A 24,837-nucleotide genomic window follows, 5' to 3' on the forward strand; every position below is an offset into this window, starting at 1 on the left:
AGTAAAAAATAAATTAATTAAAAAATGTATTTAGGCTACCAGAACACAGCTCAACAGTTTCAGGTACTTCCCTCTAGCCACTCCAATACACCATAAGCTAAAAAGGGGATATCTATATAATGTGTAAGAATTATCTCCAGGATAACCTCTTGACTCTGTTTGAAATCTCTCAGCCACTGTAATTTTATTTTTTCTCATTTCTCTCTTCCTCCTTTTGGTCAAGAAGCCTTTCTCAATCTCTTGATTAAGCGTCCTGGCTTATCCCAGGCTTTCTGTCCCAGGGAGATTTACACCCCTGGGAGTCATGTCCCACGTAGGAGGGAAGGCAGTGAGTTCACATGCTGAGTTGACTTACAGAGACAGGCCAAATCTGAACAACAAAAAGGTTTCTCTGGGAATGACTCCTAGGCCTAATTTTAAGTAGGCTTAGTCTGTCCTTTGCAGGAATACGTTTCATAGGGGTGAACACCAAGATTGAGGGCTCAGCCTATTAATCCAGATTAGCTTCATTCATATCCCTAGTTGAAGTCTGCTCCCTTTTTCAACTTTTTAAACAGTTCCTATATGGAGTATTGCTCACTTTCATAGCTTCAGAGCTCTGACTCTGAGTTCCAGGTGTCAGGTAAGTGCCCAACATTTCTGGGAATGACCATGTTATATACAAACAACTCAGTATCTCAGAATTTAGAATTTATAGTTATGCCTCCTGAATATATGTGATAGCACCATGAAGTTTTATCTCACATAACAATAATGCAAAGAATAGATGATGGTCAAATACTTCAGTTTTGTAGGTTTGAAATTTGGGGGTTAATAAAAAAGAAGTCTGGTAATCAGGAAATATACATAATCTTAAAAGCAGTGCAGCTATTGCACTTTCTAATTTTAAAAAATTTTCTCACTTAAAAAAAATCTCAATTAAAATTTTTTTTTTTAATAATCCTTAAGACTTTTTAAAAGACAGCATTTAAGCCTTCTATAATAAAGGACAACACTGTACCCTGTGGTAGGAAGTTCATCCTCACAATGTCACTTATGCTAGAATTTCTCCACCTAGTTCTGAGGTCCCCAGGCCAGTGTGGGAAGCTGGACCCAGCATCCTCCATTGTGTGGAAACAGGAACCAGAAACAAGAGGGTGAGCCTTCCATTTGTTCTAGGTCCTTGGTCTTCATCCTGAGCTGGCCAAAGCACTGTTGAAAGAAACCTTCTAGGATGTTTTAGTTTGCTAGCTACCAGAATGTGACCTACCAGAAATGGAATGGCTTTTTATAAAGGGGAATTTATTAAGTTGCAAGTTTATATGTTCTAAGGCTGTGAAAATGTTCAAATTAAAGCAAACCTACAGAAATGTCCAATCTAAGTCATCCGGGTAAAGATAACTTGGTTTAAGAAGGCCAATGACATTCAACGGTTTCTCTCTCAACTGATAAGGCACATGGCGAACATGGTGATGATGTCTGCCAGCTTTCTCTCCAGGCTTCCGGTTTCATGAAACTCCCTTAGGGGTGTTTTCCTTCTTCATCTCCAAAGGTCTCTGGTTGCATGTGTGGTTCTTGTGGCTCTCAAGCTTTTTCCAAAAAATGTTTCCTCTTTTAAAGGATTCCACTAAACTCATCAAGACCCACCTGGAATGGGTGGAGTCGCATCTCCCACTAATCCAAGGTTAATACCCATAACTGGGCGCATCACATCTCCATGGAGATAAGCTAATCAAGTTTCCAACCCATAGTGCTGAATAGGGGTGAAATGGCTGCCTCCACCAGATGGATCAGGATTAAAACATGGCTCTTCTAGGGCACATAACCCTATCAACTGGCACATAGGATGACTCTCATTTCAGTTTATGACAGCTCCTTCGTACTGTGTTTCAACTCATTACCAAGTCCCTTCTCTTACTGGCTGAGCATTGATTTTATTTTTTCTGGTGTGGCCATCCCCACCTCCAGGTCTGGGTCCAAGGACAATGGCAATCCCATTCTCCTGACCAGTGATTGGTTTCAGAAGGTGTTTGTGACCTGATCCCAGTAAAGTAAAATAAAATAAAAGTGAGTATGTGGGGGATGAGAATGGCTGAAAGACCTTCAAATGCTTCTGTACTTTTAAAATGGAGCTTATGAAAAGAGGTAATTTTTGCATCGGGATGTGGAACATGGCATTTGGCAGCTGTCTTGCATACATGAGGGAACTAGCCTGAGACAAAACTCACACTCTGAGGATGGCAGATAGAAAGAGGGAAAGAATCTGGTCTTTGAAGTTTATGTTGAGCTGCTGAATCAACTGACCTTACTCAAAACTTTTCATAATATAACACAAAGTATTTCTCTTATTGCTTAAGTCCTTGAGTCAGCATATACCTGAAGGCCTTCTGATACACCTGTCTGTAACCATTAATATGGAAGCCAAAGAATCTCATCTGGTGACCATGGAAAGGTTTTTGCTTGAGTATTCTGACATCTTAGGAAGAGGAAAATGGCAGGATTTCTTTGGCATGGGCAGGCTCCGGAAATTGAACCCAGGTCTCCGGCATGGCAGGCAAGAATTCTGCCACTAAGCCACCATTGCATCACACTATATATGAGGTTTTAATTAAATTTTTAATTTTGAGATAATTGTAGATTCACATGCAGTTGAAAGAAAACACAGTGAGATTCCATGTGCCCTTCAACCCGTTTCTCCCAATGGTAAGACTTTGCAAAACTGTAGTACAATATCTCAATTAGGGAATTGACATAAAAAAATCCATGGATCTTATTTAGATTTCCCCAGTTTTACATATTTTCATTGGTGTGTGCATGTGCACATTTAGCCCTATGTAGTTTTATCACGTTGTTCTAGTTTGCTAGCTGCCGGAATGCAACACACCAGAGACGGATTGGCTTTTAATAAAAGGGGATTTATTTTGTTAGTTCTTCAGAGGAAAGGCGGTTAACTTTCCACTGAGGTTCTTTCTTAGTGGAAGGCACAGGATGGTCTCTGCTGGTCTTCTCTCCAGGCCCCTGGGTTCCAACATCTTTCCCCGGGGTAACTTCTTTCTGCATCTCCAAAGGCCTGGGCTGAGCTGCAAGTGCTGAGATGAGGAATGCCGAGCTGCTTAGGCTGTGCTACGTTGCGTTCTCTCATTTAAGCACCAGCCAATTAAGTGAAACGTCACTCATTGCAGCAGACACACTTCCTAGCCGACTGCAGATGTAATTAGCAACAAATGAGGTTCACGTACCATTGGTTTATGTCTGCAGCAACCAGACTAGGTATGCTCACCTGGACAAGTTGACAACTGAATCTAACACGCACGTGTAGGTTTGTGTATTCACCACCATAGACAAGGTACAGATCAGGTGGGATTTACTTTATTTTTTTAAAAAATTTTATTGAAGTAACATATATACACCACAAAATTTCCCATTTTAATCATTTTTATGTACACACTTCATTGATATTAATTCCATTCACAATATTGTGTACCATCACTATCAGCCATTACCAAAACTTCTTCATCACCCCAAACAGAAACTCAATACCCATTAAGTAATAACTACCCACCCTCCCACCCTGCAAACCCCTGATAACCTGTAATCTACTTCTCTTCCCAGGAAGATGTATTGTATTTAATTGTCACTGTCATTATCTCTTTAGTCTCTCTTTTTCTAATTGTGGAAACATATACAACATAAAATTTCCCATCTCTACCACTCCTGAGCATATAATTCAGTGGCATCATTCACAGTCACAATATTGTGCTACCATCACCACCATCCATTCCCAGAACTTCCCATCACTCCAAACCGAAACCTTGTGTCCATTATGCTTTAACTCCCCATTCCCCTCTCTCTCTCTCTGCCCCTGATAACCTGTGCTTTCTGTATAAATTTGCATATTCTAATTATTTCATATTAGTGAGATCATACAATAGCTGTCACTTTGTGTCTGACTTATTTCACTTGATGCGATGTCTTCAAAGTTCATCCATGTCATGGCGTGTATCAGAATTTCATTCCTTTTTACAGTTGAATAATATCCCATTGTAGGTATATATCCCATTTCATTCATTCATTCATCTGTTGGTGGACACTTTGTGTTGCTAGTGGGATTTATTTTTAAAAGAAACTTTTAACTCTTTTACTTCTTCTTCCTCTACTGTAGTGCTTATGAAATTGTGCTCCTTGGAACTGTTGAGTTCCTTCCCCACCTCATTTCAGTTGGCACAAGTCCACATAAATATTTATTTTTAACTTCATAATAAGCCTTCATTTCGAGAATGAGTTCCTGGCTCAAAAACAAAAAAGGAATGAAACTGATAATCTATGGTAAATACACCTCTGGTATTCAACTTATTTTACTTGGATAGGGCTTTGTACTTTTTTCAAGGCATTTTCTGGTCCACTCTCTCACCTAAATCTTAACTCATATTTTTAATGAATGAATGAATGAAATAAACATCTATGCAGTCAGTGGTTGAGGGGGGTTTAAGGTAGGCAGTGCAATGGAGAAACCGGTAGGGAAGGAAACCTGGAATTACATGGCACAAACTCTGCTGTTCTCAGCTGGGAAGGATACAGACTTCTTGCAGTGTCTCCACACTCCCTCTGCTCAGTCCTCACCAGGACTGATAATTAAATCTTCAAAGGACAGGATCGCTTCTGGAACAGGTGATTTCATCATCATATTAAAGAAGCTGGAAGCAAAGTTGTTCGAGATGATCCCTTCGTGTTCACCACCTGCCATGTAACAAGGTTGGGGTGAAGTCCATGCAATCTTTTTCTTAGAGAAATCTAAGCAACAAAAGAGAATACACAGGAAGGCATGCTGGGTCAAAGTGCTCCACTGGAAACACCATGGGCGGCCATTCTGGTGGAGGGAAATTGCCCCCTTGTTGCTGTCCTTTCAGTATGAGAACAATCTATGGGGGATAACCAGACATCTTGGGTACCACCCAGCCTGAGGTTAGATAACAGCTCTTTACAGACGTTGTCTGGGAAAACCAGCTGCTCAGTACCTAAAGTACTTGGGGTATGGGGAAGGGAAAAACTGGGTCTCTTGAGAAGTTTGTGGGGAGGAGGTGGGGAGTCCCAGGTCCCTACTGGCTTGTTGTTGAGGCAACCCAGAGTGAGTCACCTACGTCAGTTTGGGACAATCCTGTGACACCACAAGTTTCTTATTTGCCTTTGTAACTCCGGCACTTAGCATAGAATCTGGCGTATAATAGGTGTATGAGAAATGTTGGATGAGTTAGTGAACAAATAAGTGAATGAATGAATGCACTTACGTGCTGATTGAAAATAATTGATCTTGTAACTGCAAATTAAGTGAGATGAGGGCTAATAATTAATGTTGTTGCCTGCTGTTCTTGCATAGGTAGCACCTGTCCGCTCTGCCTGTACTGTGGGTAAGTGTCTCTGAATAATCCACAACTCCTTGAGGAGGATCACCAGTGTGAGCAAGACCTGCTTCTACTGAGTTTCTACTACTTCCTCGCAGCTCCTGCAAATCAAGCGAGTGCCTAAGGTCTGTTATATCAGCACTGAGACACTAAATAAAGCAAGGCTCTGCAGGTGGCCAGCAACTCTTAGAATTTCCCACAGTCGCCCATCTTTTTAAATCTTTAGTACCTTGACTGAATTAGATACGGAGTATTGTGGGAAGTCAGCCACTATTTGTAAATATTTTGTGCAAACAATTTGAAAATTGTTTCTGTTAAACAACTTTCCCTAGGTCTGTGGTTTTTAATTTCCTCACTAATAAAAACTTTTAATATGATCTCCCTAACAGAATTCCTGTTTTGATTTTGTCTTATAAACACCCTTGATAAATAATAATGAATTTATCTTCCCAAGAGGAAGCCATAAAGTTGAGTTTTTTTCTAACTAAAAGCCATCTTTGAAGTTTTATTTTGAGTAAATATACAATTACTGTTATGCTTCCTGAAAATCTGAAAATAGCTGGAGGAATTCCCACTGTCCCCCCAACCCCCCACCTCAGACAGACTCGAAACCGCTAGAGTTCTGGGAACTCTAAGTTTGAAACTAGTGTTCCAGGGTGCGACAGGTGGAGAGTTTAAAATGAACAAAAACTTGTGACTTCTCTTCCTAGATCTTACGCTATCAGTTTACTGTCCTTGCTAATAATGTATGCTTGGTTGTGGCAGTGATAATTCCTACCTCAAGCTTCCATGTCTAGGAACGACCCTGCTGGGTGATGAGATTTTTTATTTGCCAGACAGGCAGGGAACAGACTTTGGCCCCAGTGTTGTCTTAACATATCAAATGAGAATGTTCAACAAGCATGCTAGCCCACCCATCACCTCCTCTAATCTAAACAAACAACTGTTCCTGTGAGATGTCGAATAAGTCACTTCACCCCTCTAGAGGAATCTCATCCCATGGTTTTGCTTGATGGGGGGGTGGGGGAGAAGATCCTCAAAACTATTTAAGAAAAAAAAGTGGTAACATAGATTTTCTAAAGGAAAAAAAAGGTGGATTTTTATTGCTCTCCAAAATTACCATAGCAGTTTCTGGGGAAAGATTAGAAAGAACAAGAGCATGGAAACCTGACCTTGGCTTGGTGTAAGAATAGAGAGACTCTGGTACTTCTTAATTTCCCATTCAGGTTCTCAGGGTTCCAGGAAGCAGTTTGCTTGAGTTTCTTTTCTCCGTTTAGCTCTCCTGAATGCCGGCTCCAGTGCCTGGGTGCTGCTGCCAAGGCACCCACCCGCTGGTGCATTCAGCTGCCATTCAACCAGCAGAGCCCCACACTGCCTCGCCCTTGGAAGCCTGTCTTACAGCATAAAACAGGTGGAAGGACATTCTGCCTTTGGAGTCCGGCTGGCATGTCTCGCTACTTCTACTGCCCAACACCAAGCATGACAAAAATCTTTTGTGTATATTTGGGGGTGGGAACAACCAGATACTACTGTGAACAGCAGTTAGCTTGCTGTTCAGAAACAGGATTCCCAGGGCAGCTGTTATAACTCAGGCAGCCATAACTCTTAACACTTGGCTGTGTTGCCAGGATGGATTGATAGAAGCGTTGGAAAATCATCTAAAAATTTGGGCTCCCATGATACAGTTGAATAAACCCATATGGCTCAACATAAAGACTGATTATTTGTTAGTATCATATCAAGGAAGTATGATGAGCAAATATCTAAATTAGGGTTGTGTTTACACTTCCATTTCCATTCTAAACATCTGCTTTCAGTAAAGTCAGTAATGTGTGTTGGTAAAAATTTGAACTGACACGGGATTTGCAATCTGTAGCTACAATTGAGACAGGATTCACTTTTTCATACGCCAACACTCACACTCTTACTTAAGCTAACAAGTTGCTCAACTTCACAATGGAATTCGAAATTCTAATTTGTGAATTTGCCAATTGTTTGCTCTTGGCCAGAGACTGTAACCCGTGCTTAATTTTTAGTCTTGACACGTACATGTACACACACATAAACAATTTTTTTTAGCTTTTTGTATAAAGAAAAAGATTGTTAGTGTTCAAATGGTAGTTATTTACATTAAGAAGACACTTTCATGGAAGATAAAAATGGGACTAATTGAAATAAATTAATCCTGGAAAATGAATTTTCAATATAAAGCTACATGAATCTCAACACTGTCGGGTAAATCATAAGACTCTTTAGATCACGTTATTGTGCTTCAGTTTTTAAAATAGCCTCCTGGTTTGGCTTTCATCCTTTCCTTTTTGTTGAAAATATGCAGACCAATAATAAGGGACACATTGTTGCCCTCATTTTTACATGGGCATTAAGATCATACACTTAATGAATCTGTATCACCAACAAAGCACAGAATTAAAATTGACCTTGGCTTACCCTTGACTGACATGTATTAATTTGATTATTTATTCACAGCTGGAAAATTGGACACAGTGACAGCCATCTGGCCTCCCTGTGTTGTTTGTCTTGACTGCCACCTTAGCTCGCCCACTATCCCCCTACCAGTTTCTCTCTCATAATTGCCTCAACCTTCCAGAGTCAAAACCCGGCCTGGCCTCTGCCATTGTACTGGGCCATCTGGTCTGTCCTACCCAGCAGCTACCACTTCCACGCACCTGTCATTCCCGGTGCCTGATCAGGCCCAGCAACCTCTGCCTGTTGTGCCATGCCCTTCCTCACCGTGTCTCAGACTCCTGGGGCATCTTCTTCTGCCATCATCTTTCACTTTTAAAATGAGGCCAAGCATTTCCGACACTCTTACCTTCTGCCTCTCTTGGCAGCTTGGCACAGCTCTTGGCACTTCCATGCACCCGAGTACTCAGAAAGCCAAACCACAAGGAAACCTGGTGGCCCTGCCACACTGACTTTGGTTCTTGGTTCTTGGTCTTTGGGTGATTCCAATCTTGGTTTTCTTCTCTGGAGTCTTTCTTTAAGATTCTTCCTTGCTGCCTCAGAAGGAATCCCCTCCTTTCTCCCACTCTTGAAACTTACACTAGTGGTGATGCCTCCTGCCTCATGCTGCCTTCTCATTAGCCCAGTGAGTCAGGCCAGCTCAGCAGGTTCACCTGGAAGCCTTGTTACCACCTGCCCACCTACACTCCATGACTGCAGTGCTTTTGGACAGGCTGACAGTGCTACCTCTGCTCCCGCTGCCTAGGCTTTAAGGCAAAATACTCCTCCAAATCAGAGTCAATGGGGGCAAGGAGGAGGGTGAGACTAAAGGTAAGCTGGAAAAAGAGGAAGTAACTATGAGAGAAGAGTTGTGGGGAAGGAGACAGGGTGAAAAAAATCTGAGTGAATTTCACAAGACTAACATGAGAGACCGCAGAGCATGTGAGGTTTTGAGTAGCCAGAGAACTGTAGTTGGCCACAAAACTGTATCTGCTCAGAGCCCTGACATCTGACTGGCAACATGCCCTAAACATGTACTGGGTATAGTTTCAGAACACTTCCTACATAGAGAATAAATGTCCAAGGAGAACTGATAAGCACAACATTAAGAAAGGTAGTTCTCTAATGCTTTAAATATATATGAAGTCTATATGGAGGTTAGGCTGTTACATAGAACAGCAAAGGAAACCTTAAGCTTTAACATAAATTATTTTTATTTTAAAAATATTTTTATTGAGAAATATCCACACATGTATAGTCCAACCATAATATATAATCAATGACTCACAATATCATCACATAGTTGTGTATTCTTCACCACGATCATTTTTAGAACATTTGCATCACTCCAGAAAAGAAATAAAAAGAAAAAAAAAGAACTCATACCTCCCATATCCCTAACCCCTCCCTCTCCTTGACCCATAGTATTTCAATCTACCCAATTTTTACCCTCTGTCTCCCCCATTATTTATTTTTTATCCTTATTAATGTGTTTTTGATGTAGTTTTATCATATCCACAAGAGATGATATAATTGGTGCCTATGACTGCAAAATTCTTGAGAAATGATGTGTTAAAATGTTACACAATGAGGATGGTTTTCCATAAAAGTAGATTATGTTTCTCTTTAACATAAGACAACACAGGGACTGCTTAAAGGCAAATCAATATAGTGATTCACTACTCACATAAAGTCATCCTTTTTAATCATAGTACTGTGAAAAAGATATTCAATGCTTTGGCAATCATAAACATTTATTTTTGTACCTTTAGCATCTGTGTTGTCTGTATCCCCAATCATGCTTTTAAATTTACTTCAAGGTAAGTCATGGTTTAAGAGGGATTTTTTCCTTGCTTCTTTTGAATTTGTGGACAGTAGTTGGTAGAAATGGGAGGATGAGGAAGGTATGGTGGGTGGTGCCATTTCTTGCGTTGCTATAAAACTTCCAATAAAATAAATACCATATTTTTCAGTCTAGTCAATGATTTTCCAGACTGATGTTTATGTCTGTAATTGGGAACTCAAAAATTCTCTAAAACAACTGAATGTTTTTTTTTCCTGGTCAGATTGAATGAGGATTTTGCAAGTTGCAGCTTAGAATAAAATAGCCCTATCTTTGTAAGTGAAGAATCCAGAAATAGTAAGAAAAACTGCCAAGTAGTCTGAAGGTGATTGTTACCCTATATGCCTATGCATGGCATCCCTACAGTTGACCTACATTGAGTCCCTACAATGAGCTCCTGAAATCTGCATGATGAAGTGAATCATGAAAATGGATCCTATTTCCCCAAAAGAGCAATGCTATAATCGGGCCTGGGACCTATTACTCAGGATTCAGGACTAAATAGACTATGGATATGAACAAAATGCATGTGATAAAGGCAGTTGCAACTATAAATCTACAAAATAATATAAATAGTTGGTTATACTCTCACTGGCCTTAAAAATGGGTATTCATATATGACGGGTTCCTCATCAAAGTAATGTAATGCAAATTTATTTCACATAGAAAATGAAATTTTACTACGGCAAATGACCACAAATAAACATTCTGCCTATATAATTTTTATTTAAGTATTTCGTAGATCTACCGAAAATCAGCCCTGAGAAAATCTAATCCATTTGACTCATTCTATAGATGAGAAAAATGAGAGCCCAGAAAAGTTAAATGGATAGCCAAAGGTAGCAAATCTGTGACCACTAAATCCTAGCACAAGCCCCCTGGCATTTATTGGGCTTCATAATATAAAGAACTTTTAGGGAATTACTTGAAGAGATCAGGTCATCTTAAAAAGCTATTTGAGAGAGTCTGAAAATATGCCTTTTTTCCTTCATTGTGAACAAATGAGATCAAAATAATAGCTGCGTTTCAAAACATTCTCTCCTCTAGATGATAAACTTTTGTGTGGTCAAACTATCAAATGAATAAGCAAAAGCAAGGAAAACTGAACTGCAGGTCTAAATGAAAACAAATGAAGATTGAGTGGTGAATGTAGCAAAGTGGTTATATCTTTAAAAAAATACATTACGTAGAAAAAGCAAATTGCAGAAGGCTATATACACTATGTGCTGTTTGCATAAAAGTTTAAAACATGAATTTATATACATATATATTTCATTTAGGAATGCATACACACATTGTCAAACAATACAAAAATATGCATGGAATGATGAATGCCAAGTTCATGGTAGCGGTTTCCTTGATGGGAGGATGATGGAGAATCGGATTGAGAGATGGTGCAAGGGATTTCATCTGTTTCAATCTTTTTAAAAAAATTGTAAGAAAAAAGCTCAGGCAAATATGGAAAATGTCAAGATTTGACTTGGCTGGGTGGTAAGTAAGTTATTCTTTATAGTTTTCTGTATTCTGGAAACACATCATGATTAACATAGGAAAGGATTGTGGAATCAAGTTGCTGTAGGTGGGAACTGCATATTTGCAACAATACATGAGGCATTTAGGAATACTGAAATTAAATTTTTATCTACACAATTCTATTTATGGATGAAGAATAGTAATAGATTTAGCCTCATTCAAGATTACATAACTCGAATATAAACTGGTGTCTCCTATAACGTAGCCACTGCACAGAGTCTCCTCATTCAAAGAAATACAAGTCTGACCCCCAGAAGCCTTCAGTGAAAGTGAAGCCCCTGGGGTGGATGTGGCTGCTGCCATTTTGACTCCCACACTCTGGAAATATCCTTGTTTGACCATCCCTAATGCTTTTAGGATTTTGCCCATGCTTTTCTTCTCTTAGAGGGGATTCCATCCTCTCTTGCAATCAGCTTATTTGGAGGAATATGAATTATATAACAGTAAACATATCCCAGTCCTGGGATCCAAGATACTATACTACATCTTATCCCCTCATCTATTTGAATATATACAATATATTCTCTAGATCATGACTATATCTTTTCCTGATAAGGAGAACATGATATTTAAATCCTACTTCCTCACTTGGTGTTCTGAGATATTTACCAAGTTCTTAGTTTAGTTACTCGATTTATAGGGGTAGAATAAAAAATGTCATCTCTGTAATTTCACTTAGATTTGAATTCAAAATTTTTTCATTGAGTTCACCATTCATTAGTTTCCCCAATAAGATAAGTAAATCAGTTATATAGCTAATTTATTAAATGATAGTGAATACTAGCTCAAGCATGCAATTGTATTCACATTTAGAGGTACCTCAAATTCTAGCAATTTATGTTAGATTTGCGGAATTCCTTTCCTCTGATGGAAAGTTCAGGGCTAGTAGAATGTTTAAAAACAATAACTTTATTTTAAAATTGTACACTCAATCCAGCAAATGAAAAATTGCATAGATAAAAATGCGAAAGGGGGACTGCAACAAAAAACAAGAATTGAAAGAATGTGATAAACTTGGAATTTTAAACTTAGATTAAGAGGAGGCAGGATGGAGAAAAATGTGCCATAAATGCACAGATAGCAAATCGAATGACACTTAAATTATGAGCATTTCCAAGGTCTAGTTCTGTGGTCCCAGAGGAGTTAGGCTGAAAGATCCCTTACCTGGAGGTTGGTTTTGCATCTTTGTGTGCTCCTGTCTTTTTCCTCTATTCACCAAAACATAATGGCATCTCTTAGAGGTAGAAAGCTGCAGGCAAACTACCCTTCCAAAAGAAGAACATATTGTATTCCAGTCTAGTGGTAACTTCCCTTATTTTCACCTAAATTATTGTATTACAGGAATCTGAAAATAGTAGCCATGAAAATAGTCAAGATGAAGAAGTTTGGGTTCTGATTTAAAAATTGGAATAGAAAATGACACTTTATGAAAAAAAAAAGGCTCCCCCTTATTCTCGTTGGCAAATTAAATATTCAGTTATTAAAGAAAACAAGAACATATTAGATATATGAGCAGAACCGATTCTAAGTAAAATGTCCAGAATGTAAATGCTGCATCACTTGGCAATTAAACATTCAGTAAATAAACCTCTGCTATTCATTTCTTGTTCTCATTGGAAAAATTCCACCATCAGAGATAGTGAATGGTGTGAAAAGTGGAGACACCTAGTGGCTAATACGGGTAACTGCAACAATAGTGCGTTTCATCGTCCTTTGGGGCGGTTTCCTGTTTTACATGTGTTCATTTCCTCAAAAATATGATGCTAAAACCCTGTTAATAGAAATGTAACAATGTAATGGTAAATATGAAGACCATGACTTGAATATTACTCACAAATTAGGCCTTAGTCTAAACAATAGAATATGTGAGCAAGCAACATTTAAAAACAGAATACAAGAAAAATATCCTTCAGTCTTGCCTGAATTTGTTAAAAAAAATCACACATTTTTAAACATGAAAGTAGGTTTCATTTCTTTAAAAAAGTATTAATTTTGATTTAAGAAAGGATTCTATATAGAGATTAAAATTTGTAAATTGAAATTAAAACTTAAAATTCTCTGAATTATACCCAAATTGTCAAACAAAATACATTAAAATTTCAAAATGTAAGGTCTCATTGAGGAGAACTGATTGCCATTATAAAATGTATATTTTATATTTTAAACAGGACAACATTGAGAAATAATGTCAACAATGCTTTCTGTTTAATCAAGGAATGAATAGGCTTTTAAAAAAATTAAAAATAGTTTTCTTTTCTTATCATAATAGTAAAACAAGTTTATTTGGAAAGTTAAAAAATATAGATGAACAAGAATAAGTAAAATCCTCACCATGATTGCACTATAATACTTAGGCTTATATATTTCCAGAAATTTTTCTTTATATAAGGATTATATAATTTTACAAAATACAGATTTTGCTCCCTTCTGTTTGGAACATGTTTTAAAACTCAGTATATATTTATATATCCATAATTTTTAAAAAGGTACATAGCAATTGTATAGATACGCTGTATTTTATTTAACCAAACCTCTTGGATTATTAGGCAATTTTCAATCTTTTGCTATTATAATCAATACTCTAAAATCATTGCCTACACTTCAGTCTCTCTAAGCCCAACTCTGCAAGTGGAATCATTGCCCTCTCCCCTACATGGGACATGACATCCAGGGGTGAAAGTCTCCTTGGTGACGTGGGAAATGAATCCCAGGGATGAATCCAGACCTGGCACCATGGGATCAACAATTCCATCCTGACCAAAAGGGGGAAAAGAAGTATAATTAATAAAGTATCAGTGGCAGAGAGCGCTCAAATAGAGTCGAGAGGCTACTCGGAGGTTGCTCTTACGCAAGCCTCAGTTAGACATTCCTACTTATCATAACCTGCCAATCCCCAACCAGGACCATTCCCGCCAATTCTAAAGAACACCTAGGGCAATATATAAGATTCCACAAGGGTTCCATGCATTAGAGTAACCTTCCAGAAACCTACAACCTCCAGACGGGATAAGCCCTGAAACCTAGCCCAGTCTCTCCAGAACATCAGATAGTTCCATCTCCATATTAGTGACCCCATATTAGTGACAGGCCCTTCCAATATGAAAAATGTAGATTGCCATAGTCCAAACACCCCTAAAAGAGATAGGGAAAGATCAAAGGTGATGGTGGAGTTATACACAGAAGATAGGACTTAACAAATGAATATGATGCTGAGTCATTAAATTGATATCTCTTTTAGTCTCCAGTATTTCAGGGCATCTAGAAGGAAAAACCTAAAATTGTGAAATTGTAACCCACTTAAAACTCTGAAATATGTTCTACAACTAATTGTGGTGCTGTGCCTTGAAATTTATAGCTTTTTTTGTATATGTTATTTTTTCACAAAAAAAGAAGGAAAAAAAGTCAACAGTGTTGAAAAAAATATTTAAGCCCTCTAGCCTCCTACATTCTGGAGCAGCTAGAAGGGAAAATATGAGAGGATTGTATGGTAGCCCATGACAAACTCTAAAATCTGCTTTGTAACTACTTGTTGAAGAGTGCTTTGAAAATATTGCTGTTTTATTTCTTTACTTTGTATATATGTTATACTATACAATAAAAAAGTTAAAAAAAAATCATTGCCCACACCCCTTTAAAGCTTAGGGACAATTACTTAAAGTTAATTATTGAGCATGTTTATTTTAAGCATTTTAAATTGTGAAATATAACCTACATGAGGAAAAATGTATATGACTTACACAACTTTAACAAATAGCTACGAGGTAAACAACAGTATATTCACCACCCAAGTAAAAATATAATATTACTGATCCCCTAGAAGACATCCTCATCCTTTCCCAATTACAACCCCCTTTACGATCTTGTAGGCATTGTCAAATTGCCCCCATAACCATGGTATTCATTTACACTCCTGCAAACACTATGTCAGGTGTCCGCCTGCAAGAATGACCTGAAGTAAGTACAGACTGCTGGATTCATGGACTCAATCGTGAAAAATTAGATCCTATGGTTTGAGAAATTCATTTGTAGAAGCAAAATGACACAGAATATCAGGTTGGTAGGACTAAAATTGTACCTTTGATTCCTATGCAGTATTTGAAAATACAATTCAGTTTTGAATTTCAGTCCACTGAGCTTGGACAGTTATAGCAGTGGTTAGCATTGTTTGGTGTATATGTACTGACTCGTAAGGGAGTTCCCATCCACAAGCAGAGGTCCAGCATAAATGATCAAGATGTACAACACCATTTGTGTCTCATCAGTAAGGGATGGGATGGAGTTTGCAAACGTTTTCCCAGTTTGTCATCCTTTTCTTTGGTTTGGTCACTTCAGTATCAGACAGACACAATGCAGGACTTTGTGGGCTTCAGACAAAAAGAGGCCCAAGGGCCAAAGATCAGCGCAGCTTCCTTTTGTTGGTCTGGGACGTGGATCTCCAAACTGTGTGTGTTTGTGCATGTGCATGTGCGTGTGTGTATTCATTTAGAATTAGATTAGAATCCATTTCCTTGCATCAACTCATATATATCAGTTAAAAAGAAAGTCAGTCTTTTTTCCTATAGAAAAAAACATTTGATTTCTCTAATTAGCTTGACAATAAGGACTGGCTTCATTAATTAGATTAAATAGAAGATATGTGCCATGAGATAAATGATGAAATCTGCAGCTTCAAGATGATTATGAAAATATATTTTTATCATGTGATAAAGTAAAAGTGTCTTATTAAAAGAGTCTTGTTTGGGAAAAGGTATATTGAAATTAACAAATTTTCAGTTTCCTTAACCCTCTCTGGGTCTGTCAGATTAAACAAATTGCTTCCAAAGTAAAACAAAAACAGGTGAAATTAATAATCATTTGATGTCTTGCTATAAGCCTTTTTTTTTTTTTTTAGTATATCCTGGACATTAAGAAGTAAATGTCAAACTAAGAACTGGGTAACCAAACTTGAAATAATAATTTTATTTTAAAATGCCACTATTTGAAATATGCCAGAAACAATAACTTTTTGTAACTATTTAAACTCATGATGGAAAACTTTAGATGTAACTTAAAAATGTGCAAGGGGCTTGTGAAGCTTACATAGGTAGTGAAGAAGCTTGGCTTACCTATAGGTATGCCTGAGAGTTACTTCTGGAGGACCTCTTTTGTCATATGTGGCCTCAGTCTTTCTAAGCCCAACTCTGCAAGTGAAATCATTGCCCTCCCCCTATGTGGGACATGACATCCAGGGGAGAAAGTCTCCCTGGCGACGTGGGAGATGACTCCCAGGGATGAATCCAGACCTGGCACCATGGGATCAACAATTCCATCCTGACCAAAAGGGGGAAAAGAAGTATAACTAATAAAGTATGAGTGGTAGAGAGAGTTCAAGTAGAGTTCAAGGCTAATCTAGGGGTTGCTCTTATGCAAGCTTCAGTGAGACCTTGCTACCTATCATAACCTCCCAAACTCTAATCAGGACCATTTCAGTCAATCCAAAGAATGCCTGGTAATATTTAAGACTCCACAAGGGTTCCATGCACTAATGTAACTTTCCAGAAACCTACAACCTCCAGACGGGTCCCTGGACCAGAAAAGTCCTGAAACCTAGAGGGCCCAGCCTCTCCAGAACATCAGGTAGTTCCATCTCCCTACCCCATATTAGTGACAGACCCTTCCAACATGAAAAAGTTAGAATGGCCACAGCCCAAACACCCCTAAAGAGAGGGATGGGAAGATCAAAAGTGATGGCGGAGTTGTACAGAGAAGATAGGATTTAACAAATGAATATGATTGCTGAATCATTAAATTGATACCTCTTTTGTTCTCCAATATCTTAAAGCAGTTAGAAGTAAAAACCTAAAATTGTGGAATCGTAAATCATGTCATTTTCTGAAATATGTTCTACAACTAATTGCGGTGCTGTGCTTTGAAATGCACATATATTATTTTGCACAAAAAAAGAAAAAAGTCGATTGTGGTGATAAAAAAATGTTTAAGCCTTCTAGCCTCCTATATTCTGGAGCAGCAAGAAGAGAAAATCTGAGAGGATTGTATGGTAGCCCCTGACACACTCTGGGATCTGTCCTGTAACTTTTTGTTGAAGAGTACTTTGAAAACTATTACTTTATTTCTTTGCTTTGTTTATATGTTATACTATACAATAAAAAAGTTTTTAAAAATGTGCAAGGGGTTACTATTGTTGCTTTACAGTTAAAGCTACTTAGGAGTGCAGAGTTAAATCATTTGCCCAAGATTATAAATGTATATATTTGAACAAAGGTTAATCTGACTCCACAGCCTAAGGTCTTAACCACTTCTCTCTACTTTGTGGGTACTGTGCTTGTCTTGTTCCAGATCTCAGAAGGAAACCTTTCAGTCCTTCACTATTGAGTATGATGGTAGCGCTGAGGTTTTCCTATATGCCCGTTATCATGTTGATTAAGTTTCTTTCTATTCCCCTATTTTTCAAAATGTTTTTATCAAGAGAGGGTACTATCTGTGTATACACTGAAAATATATATATATATGATATATTAAAAAAAAAGACTTAGGGGGTGGTGCAAGGGTAGTTTAGTGGTAGAATTCTCGCCTGCCATGTCGATGCAAAAAATTGAAGAACAGGGAACACTACCTAACTCATTCTATGAAGCCAACATCACCCTAATACCAAAGGCAGATAAAAGAAAAAAAAATTACAGACCAATTTCTCTTATGAATACAGTGCAAAAATCCTCAATAAAATACTTGCAGACTGAATCCAACACCACATTAAAAGAATTATACACCATGACCAAGTGGCTTTTATCACAGGTGTCCAAGGGTGGATCAACACAAGAAAATCAATTATTGTAATACCCCACATAACACAGCAGAGGGGGAAAACCACATGATCATCTCTATTGATGCAGAAAAGGACTTGACAAAACCCAGTCTCCTCCCATTCTGTCCGAAATGACTGTCAGGTCAGTATTACTAGGTAGATCCCAGCAGACTCAACTGAACAAAGACCTGACTGCACACCTACAGAGAATTTCTGCGGAGATGTCCGTATACCTAATGTCACTGAATGGATTAGAGAATATGCCTCTGGCTGTGTCAGCAGAGATGCCACATCAACCACTACCTCCACAGGCATCCCAGCCCCAGACAGTAGATGTTATCCTCACATAACTCTGGATTCATAGCCATCACATCTATAACAAATGCAAAGGAAAGACTATTCTAGAGTGGGCAAAGGCACTCTCTCTGTCTGGGTTTAGCATGCCTGGGAAACCCAGTGCTCCTTGTGTGGAAGGGTCACAACGTGCCGTGAAGAATAGTGGTCAGGATTTAGAAAGTCAAACTGGAAGAGAATTTTAATTTGCCATTGAGAAGATGTTCCTTTTGATGGTACAAATGATGAAATGGAAAAACAAAATTTTCAATTTTTGAAGGAAAAAAGCGTTTAATGTTAATGAACCAGAGGAAACCACATGGACTTTGGTCAGCTGTATCAGTTTTTAAATGCCAGAGGCTGTGGGAATCCTTTCCAGATGTTCTTTGGTGTGGAAGAACAATGAGTGAACAAAGGAATGGTTGAAAGTATTTTGTCACTACTGACCTTTTGATTTTTCCCACTCTTGAAAGATTAAATCATTTTATTTTAGTCCCAATATAGAAAGTTAGGAAGGAAAAAAGTTAAAAGAAGTAGCATAGCTGGAATGCCTCTATTAAAAATATGTAAAACAGCTGACGATAAGAAAGGATAACAATCACGATTGAAAGCAGAACCGAGTTTCAAATGATAATCCTAAAAGTGTTGATAGAAATTTCTTGACATATAAACTATCCATTTTGAAAAAGAAACTAACTATATTTGAGGGAGATAATGTTGATGGTCCAACTCACCACCCGATACATCTCTCTTGCGTGCCTCCACTAAACACCGGGAAAAGCTAAATGTTCACTCCTCCAGCCTCTGTTACAGCTAGGAGTGGCCTCGGGACACAGTTTTGGCTAGAGGATTTCTGGAAAAACTTTTACTTTACTGGTTAAAGTGACAGATGCAGTTAGGCTACCTCTTGCCTTCTCTTCCTCTCTTCCACAAATATCAACGTGACTGCTGGAGCTGCAGTAGCTCTTTCAACTACGAGGGATCAAAGGGCCAAGAAAGCCAAAGAGATGCCAGTCCCACATTATGCAGCTGCTGATCCAGCGCTAAACCCTGCCTACTTCTAGGCTTCTTATAGTGAAAAAAGAGAAACCAGTTTTGTTAAAAAAATAAAAAACAAAAAATGACTAGCCTATAATTATTATAAGAGATCTAAGTCATACATGCAATAAACAATTATTAGATTAAAATAAGAATTTGGCAGAGAAGGGGTTAGCAGGAAAGTGTCTGTGGTTTGACCAGTTAATAAACAAGAGAGAAAAGTTTATAAGAGATGAGAATTAGTATTCTATTCTCATATTTGCATGTAGAGTCTAACTAGAATATAAACTCTTTAAAGCTAAGAATTAGGTAAAATGCTGACATTTCTTTGTTTTTCTCTTAACGTTAAATTTTGATCAGCACTATGACAGAGAGAATTCACTTTTATAAACTCCTTTTTATAATTCTCTGTATTCATTCAGGGCTTATAGCACATAATTAGAAATAAATTTGGTAATAAATTCACAAAAGTTTTTGAACATGCACACATTCTTCCAATAATAGTATTCATGAAAGGGAAAGGAGACTGAGATACTACAAAATAATGGAAAAGGAAGAAATTTATGCTGGGGTTTGGAACACAGTCATGCATGTACATACTTTCTACTCAGAACACACAAATGATTGCTTTACAATAAGCCTAAAATCTCTCAGTCCAATTCAGCACTATCTTCAAAGGTCAGAAAAGCCCCCAAGTTTGAGATATAATAAGCTTATCGATATTTAAGGGATTTATTTCCAGAAAAAAACACTCAATTTTTCCTCAACATTATTCCCAAGGCTTATATAATACCAGCATGTGTTAGTTCACAAAATTAAGTTATGGCTTTTAAGAAAAACTAGTTTAGAAATCTATTTATTTAAATGCTACTTTCTTATTTAAAGGTCTTATAAGTGTCATCTCTTCTATGAGATCTTTTTAGGTTATTCTTTATCTATCTGCTTTTTAAATTCTTCCAGCACTTGTATCTCTTCATTATTTGTCTTATACTATGCCCTAGCACATGTATAGTCTAACAAGAATATACACTCTTTAAAGCTAAGAATTATGTCTTAGATTTTATTCATGACAGCATTTACTAACAAAAATATACTGATTGACATTAACAAATCCACCATAAATTAAAATTCTTCCATATACTGAGGTAACAAATGGTGAAGTAACCAAAAGCCAGATTCTTTGAAATTCAGGTAATCAAAGTTATTAAAAAATCCATTTCTATTTCTTACTAAACGGATTTCTTAAATAGAATATGTTTGAAGCATTAGCATATTTTAAATTATATTATACTTTATATAAGTGTTATTACTACCAGGTACACTGCTCAGTTTAGATAACTTACCCTATTCAGTTGGGCTACTTTAAGAGAGACTTTGAGAATTTATTTATAACACTATCTTATCAGTATTCTTGTATAAATGTAGGGAGAACATACCCTAAGCAGAATAAAATCATATTTGTTCAATTGAAAATTTACATTAAAATTCTTTTTATTGGAGGTTGAAAATAAATCTCTTTGGTTTCATAGTATCTTAAAATTACAAACAATTTTAGAAGTACATTGACTTTCAAGTTCTGGAAAATATACTGCAATTGTTTAGTTTGTCCCAAGCTTAAACCCAGGAAAACTTTTCCATATCTCTCAAAGATCGTTCATTAAACTTATTGAAATTTGTTAATTAGATTTTATTCAGTAACTCCTGTCCCAAGGCTTTTTATATTTTAATGATATATGATTACTACACTTATTATTGAAAAGGTATTATTGGAAAAAATAATATTAACAAACATAGCCTATTCTGTAGCAATTTTTTATGCTTACCATTTCTAATCTCCAGGCCTAGTGAAAAAAAGAATTCTAAACCACATGTGCTGGTTTGAAACGATATATGTACCCTAGAAAAGCCATGTTTTAATCCTAATCCCATTTTGTAAAGGCAGCCGTTTCTTCTATTCCCTATTCAGTATTGTATGTTTGAAACTGTAATTAGATCATCTCCCCGGAGATGTGATTTAATCAAGAGTGGTTGTTAAGCTGGATTAGGGGAGATGTGTCTCCACCTATTTGGGTGGGTCTTGATTAGTTTCTGGAGCCCTATAAAAGAGGAAACATTTTGGAGAAAGAGAGAGATTCAGAGAGAGCAGAGCAGAATGATATAGTCATGAGAAGCAGAGCCCACCAGCCAGCAACCTTTGGAGATGAAGAAGGTAAATGCCTCCCGGGGAGCTTCATGAAACAGGAAGGCAGGAGAAGAAGCTAGCAGATGACACCATGCTCACCATGGGCCCTTCCACTTGAGAGAGAAACCCTGAACTTCATCGGTTTTCTTGAACCAAGGTATCTTTCCCTGGATGCCTTAGATTGGACATTTCTATAGACTTGCTTTAATTTGGACATTTCCTCAGCCTTAGAACTATAAACTATCAACTTATTAAATTCCCCTTTTTAAAAGCCATTTTGTTTCTGGTATTTTGCATTCTGGCTGCTAGCAAACTAGAACTGATTTTGGAATCAGGAGTGGGGTGCTGCTGCAGTTTGCAAATAACAAACAGGTTGGAATGGCTTTTTAAATGGATAAGGGGAAGAATCTGGAGGAGTTGTGAGAAGCTTGATAGAGAAGGCCTAGAATGCTTTGAAGAGACTGTTGGAAGGAATGTGGATTCTAAAAACAGTTTCTGATAAAGCCTTAGACAGAAATGAGGCACATGTTATTATAGACTGGAAGGAAAGTGAGCCTTGTTTTAAAATTGCAGATAATCTGGCAAAATTGACTAATGGTTTTGGCTGGAAAGCAGATTTTAAAAGCCATGCACTTGGATATTTAGCAGAAGAAATCTCCAAATTAAATGTCAAAAGTGCAGCCTGGTTTCTCCTCGCAGCTTATAGTGAAATGTGACAGAAAAGAGATAAGCTGAGAACTGAACTCCTGGGTACAAAGAAACCAGAAGTTGATGTTCTGGAGAATTCTGGGCTTCCTGAAAGGAAGACCCCAGAGAACAGTGCCCACATGAGGATTTGGCCAAATGTGGAACCAGTCAGCCATTTCAGAGAAAACCAGGGTTGGACATGGAGTTATCCAGGAAGGATTTGTGGAAACTCCTTATGTCTGATGGGCATAATCTAGGGCTACTGCATAGAAAGCCAATGAGAGTGTTGCGGGATCTGTATAAAGAGAACCACTGCCAGTCGAGACTGAGAGGAACAGAGAAGGGACACATTGAAGGAAAAATAACTTCAGAGGCAAAACCATGGAGGCTGTAGTCTGAAGTCAAGAAGCCTCGGGCCAGGCAAGTGGACCCACCCAAGCCCGTGGAGAGGGTGAGTTTGCCCCAAAGGCAGAGGATGGGCCTTCCACCTCATTGCAGTGTAAGAGTCATGCCGCCTCAGGACTTGGAGTGGGTGAAGCACATTCCTTGGGGTTTAGGGAGAGCCTGGCTGTCACCACATGGAGGGGTTGAGCGTGTGCCCAGAAGATGGCAGAGAACCCGGGTGCAGCCCTGATGCTTGGAGAGGGTGGAATGTGCTGGTTTGAAAGGATGTATGGATCCTAGAAAAGCCATGTTTTAATCAAAATCCCATTTCATAAAGGTAGAATAATCCCTATTCAATACTGTGTTGAAACTGTAATCAGATCATCTACCTGGAGATGTAATTTAATCTAGAGTGGTTATTAAACTGGATTAGGTGATGATATGTCTCCACCCATTTGGGTGGGTCTTGATAAGTTTCTGGAGTCCTATAAAAGAGGAAACATTTTGGAGAATGAAGGAGATTTGGAGAGAGCAGAGAATGCTGCAGCACCATGAAGCAGAGTCCATGAGCCAGCGACCTTTGGAGATGAAGAAGGAAAATGCCTCCCAGGGAGTTTGATGAAACCGGAAACCAGGAGAAGCTAGCAGATAATGCCATTTCTGCCATGTGTCCTTCCTGATGAGAGAGGAACCCTGACCATGTTCACCATGTGCCTTTCCAGATGAGAGAGAGACTGACTGTGTTTGCTATGTGCCTTCTCACTTGAGAGAGAAACCCTGAACTTCATCGGCCTTCTTGAACCAAGGTATCTTTCCCTGGATGCCTCTGATTGGACATTTCTATAGACTTATAATTGGGACATTTTCTTGGCCTTAGAACTGTAAACTAGCAACTTATTAAATCCCCATTTTTAAAAGCCATTCTGTTTCTGGTATATTGCATTGCGGCAGCTAGCAAACTAGAACACCACACCACTCCTAACTTACCGTGCCTAATCCTCCCCTTAATACTGCTTTAGGTGGTTAGGTCTTGGGCCGAATGAAACATGGCTTGTTGAAAGTTTTAGGTGAGGGCTGTGGAATTTTGAGAGTTCCTATACCCTGCTTTAATTATTTCCAATTATTGATGTATTTTACTAAAAGCTGTGACTAGGACTATTGGAAAAGGTCTTTCTTTTTCCCAGAGGTAGCCCTTTGGCCATTTTGTTATGCCTTAGGGAAATTCTAGGGGCAGTTTCTTTCTAACATCTGGGTTTGTTTACAGTAATTACAAAACTAATGCTTTTGAGTTTTGCTGCTGCTTAGGGAGCTTTCTCCTTTTTATTTCAGAGGTACCAATTTATATATTTATATAAAGTGTCTAAATTGTTTCTAAGCAGTTCAAATAGAGCTCTTTAAGAATTTTATTAATTTGCTATTACCATCTGAAGGTATGAGAATATACATTGAACAGGCAGATAGACACAAATAGAGAAACAGAAACACAAAAATATTTTTGAGAGGGGCAAATAAAGAATTGAGTATATTATCTCATCCCATTCTTATCTTTTTGCAAAACAATTTTAACTGCAATATCTTTAACTGCAGTCATAGTATTTTCAGTTTAAATCATATTGAGGCCAGATTATGTTACAGAAATAAACCCCTCTCTTTAATAGATCCATAACTAAAATCTTTTCAATTTTAATACTGTCTTAAGGTTCCCCTTTTTAAAAAATTTCCATAATCAGTTACCAATTAGGAACACCTGATCAATACAAATGCAGTAGGGCACCAACTAACAAATTTAAACACACCTAACACATTATATTTATGTAACACAACAATTACTAACTAGACTGAACACACCAACTAACAATTAAACAGGCATTAAATGTTTGACACACCAATTAACAATTAAACAAGCATTAAACTCTTATTACATCTAGACAGCACGCTGGCTAGCACTTAAACAGGCCTACTCGATTTCATTAAATACCAATTAATTGTTGGATTACTCATTGTCTAGGACCATACTCATAAATCAGACAAATTTAGGTCAGGGCTTCAAACCCCGTATAGCACGGTACCCAGGACACAGAAAGGTGTAGAGGTCAGAGCTAGGGGCTCTATCTGGATGCAGGACCAGGCCTTAAAGCCAGTTCCAAGAGGACTTGAACAGTTATTTACTCCCTGCTCCACTTTTATTCTCTGT

At 38.0% G+C, this 24,837-nt stretch overlaps 1 long non-coding RNA gene and 1 pseudogene across 1 annotated transcript in view; one reads left to right on the top strand and one right to left on the bottom strand.

The window, feature by feature from the left end:
* Positions 1–24,837, bottom strand: part of LOC143649890 (uncharacterized) — a 169,115-nt gene that overhangs the window by 91,145 nt on the left and 53,133 nt on the right. The window lies entirely within an intron of this gene.
* LOC143678601 (RWD domain-containing protein 2B pseudogene) lies at positions 15,254–18,758 on the top strand (annotated as a pseudogene).

This window comes from Tamandua tetradactyla, chromosome 1 (genome assembly GCF_023851605.1).
Source record: "Tamandua tetradactyla isolate mTamTet1 chromosome 1, mTamTet1.pri, whole genome shotgun sequence".
Taxonomy (NCBI): domain Eukaryota; kingdom Metazoa; phylum Chordata; class Mammalia; order Pilosa; family Myrmecophagidae; genus Tamandua; species Tamandua tetradactyla.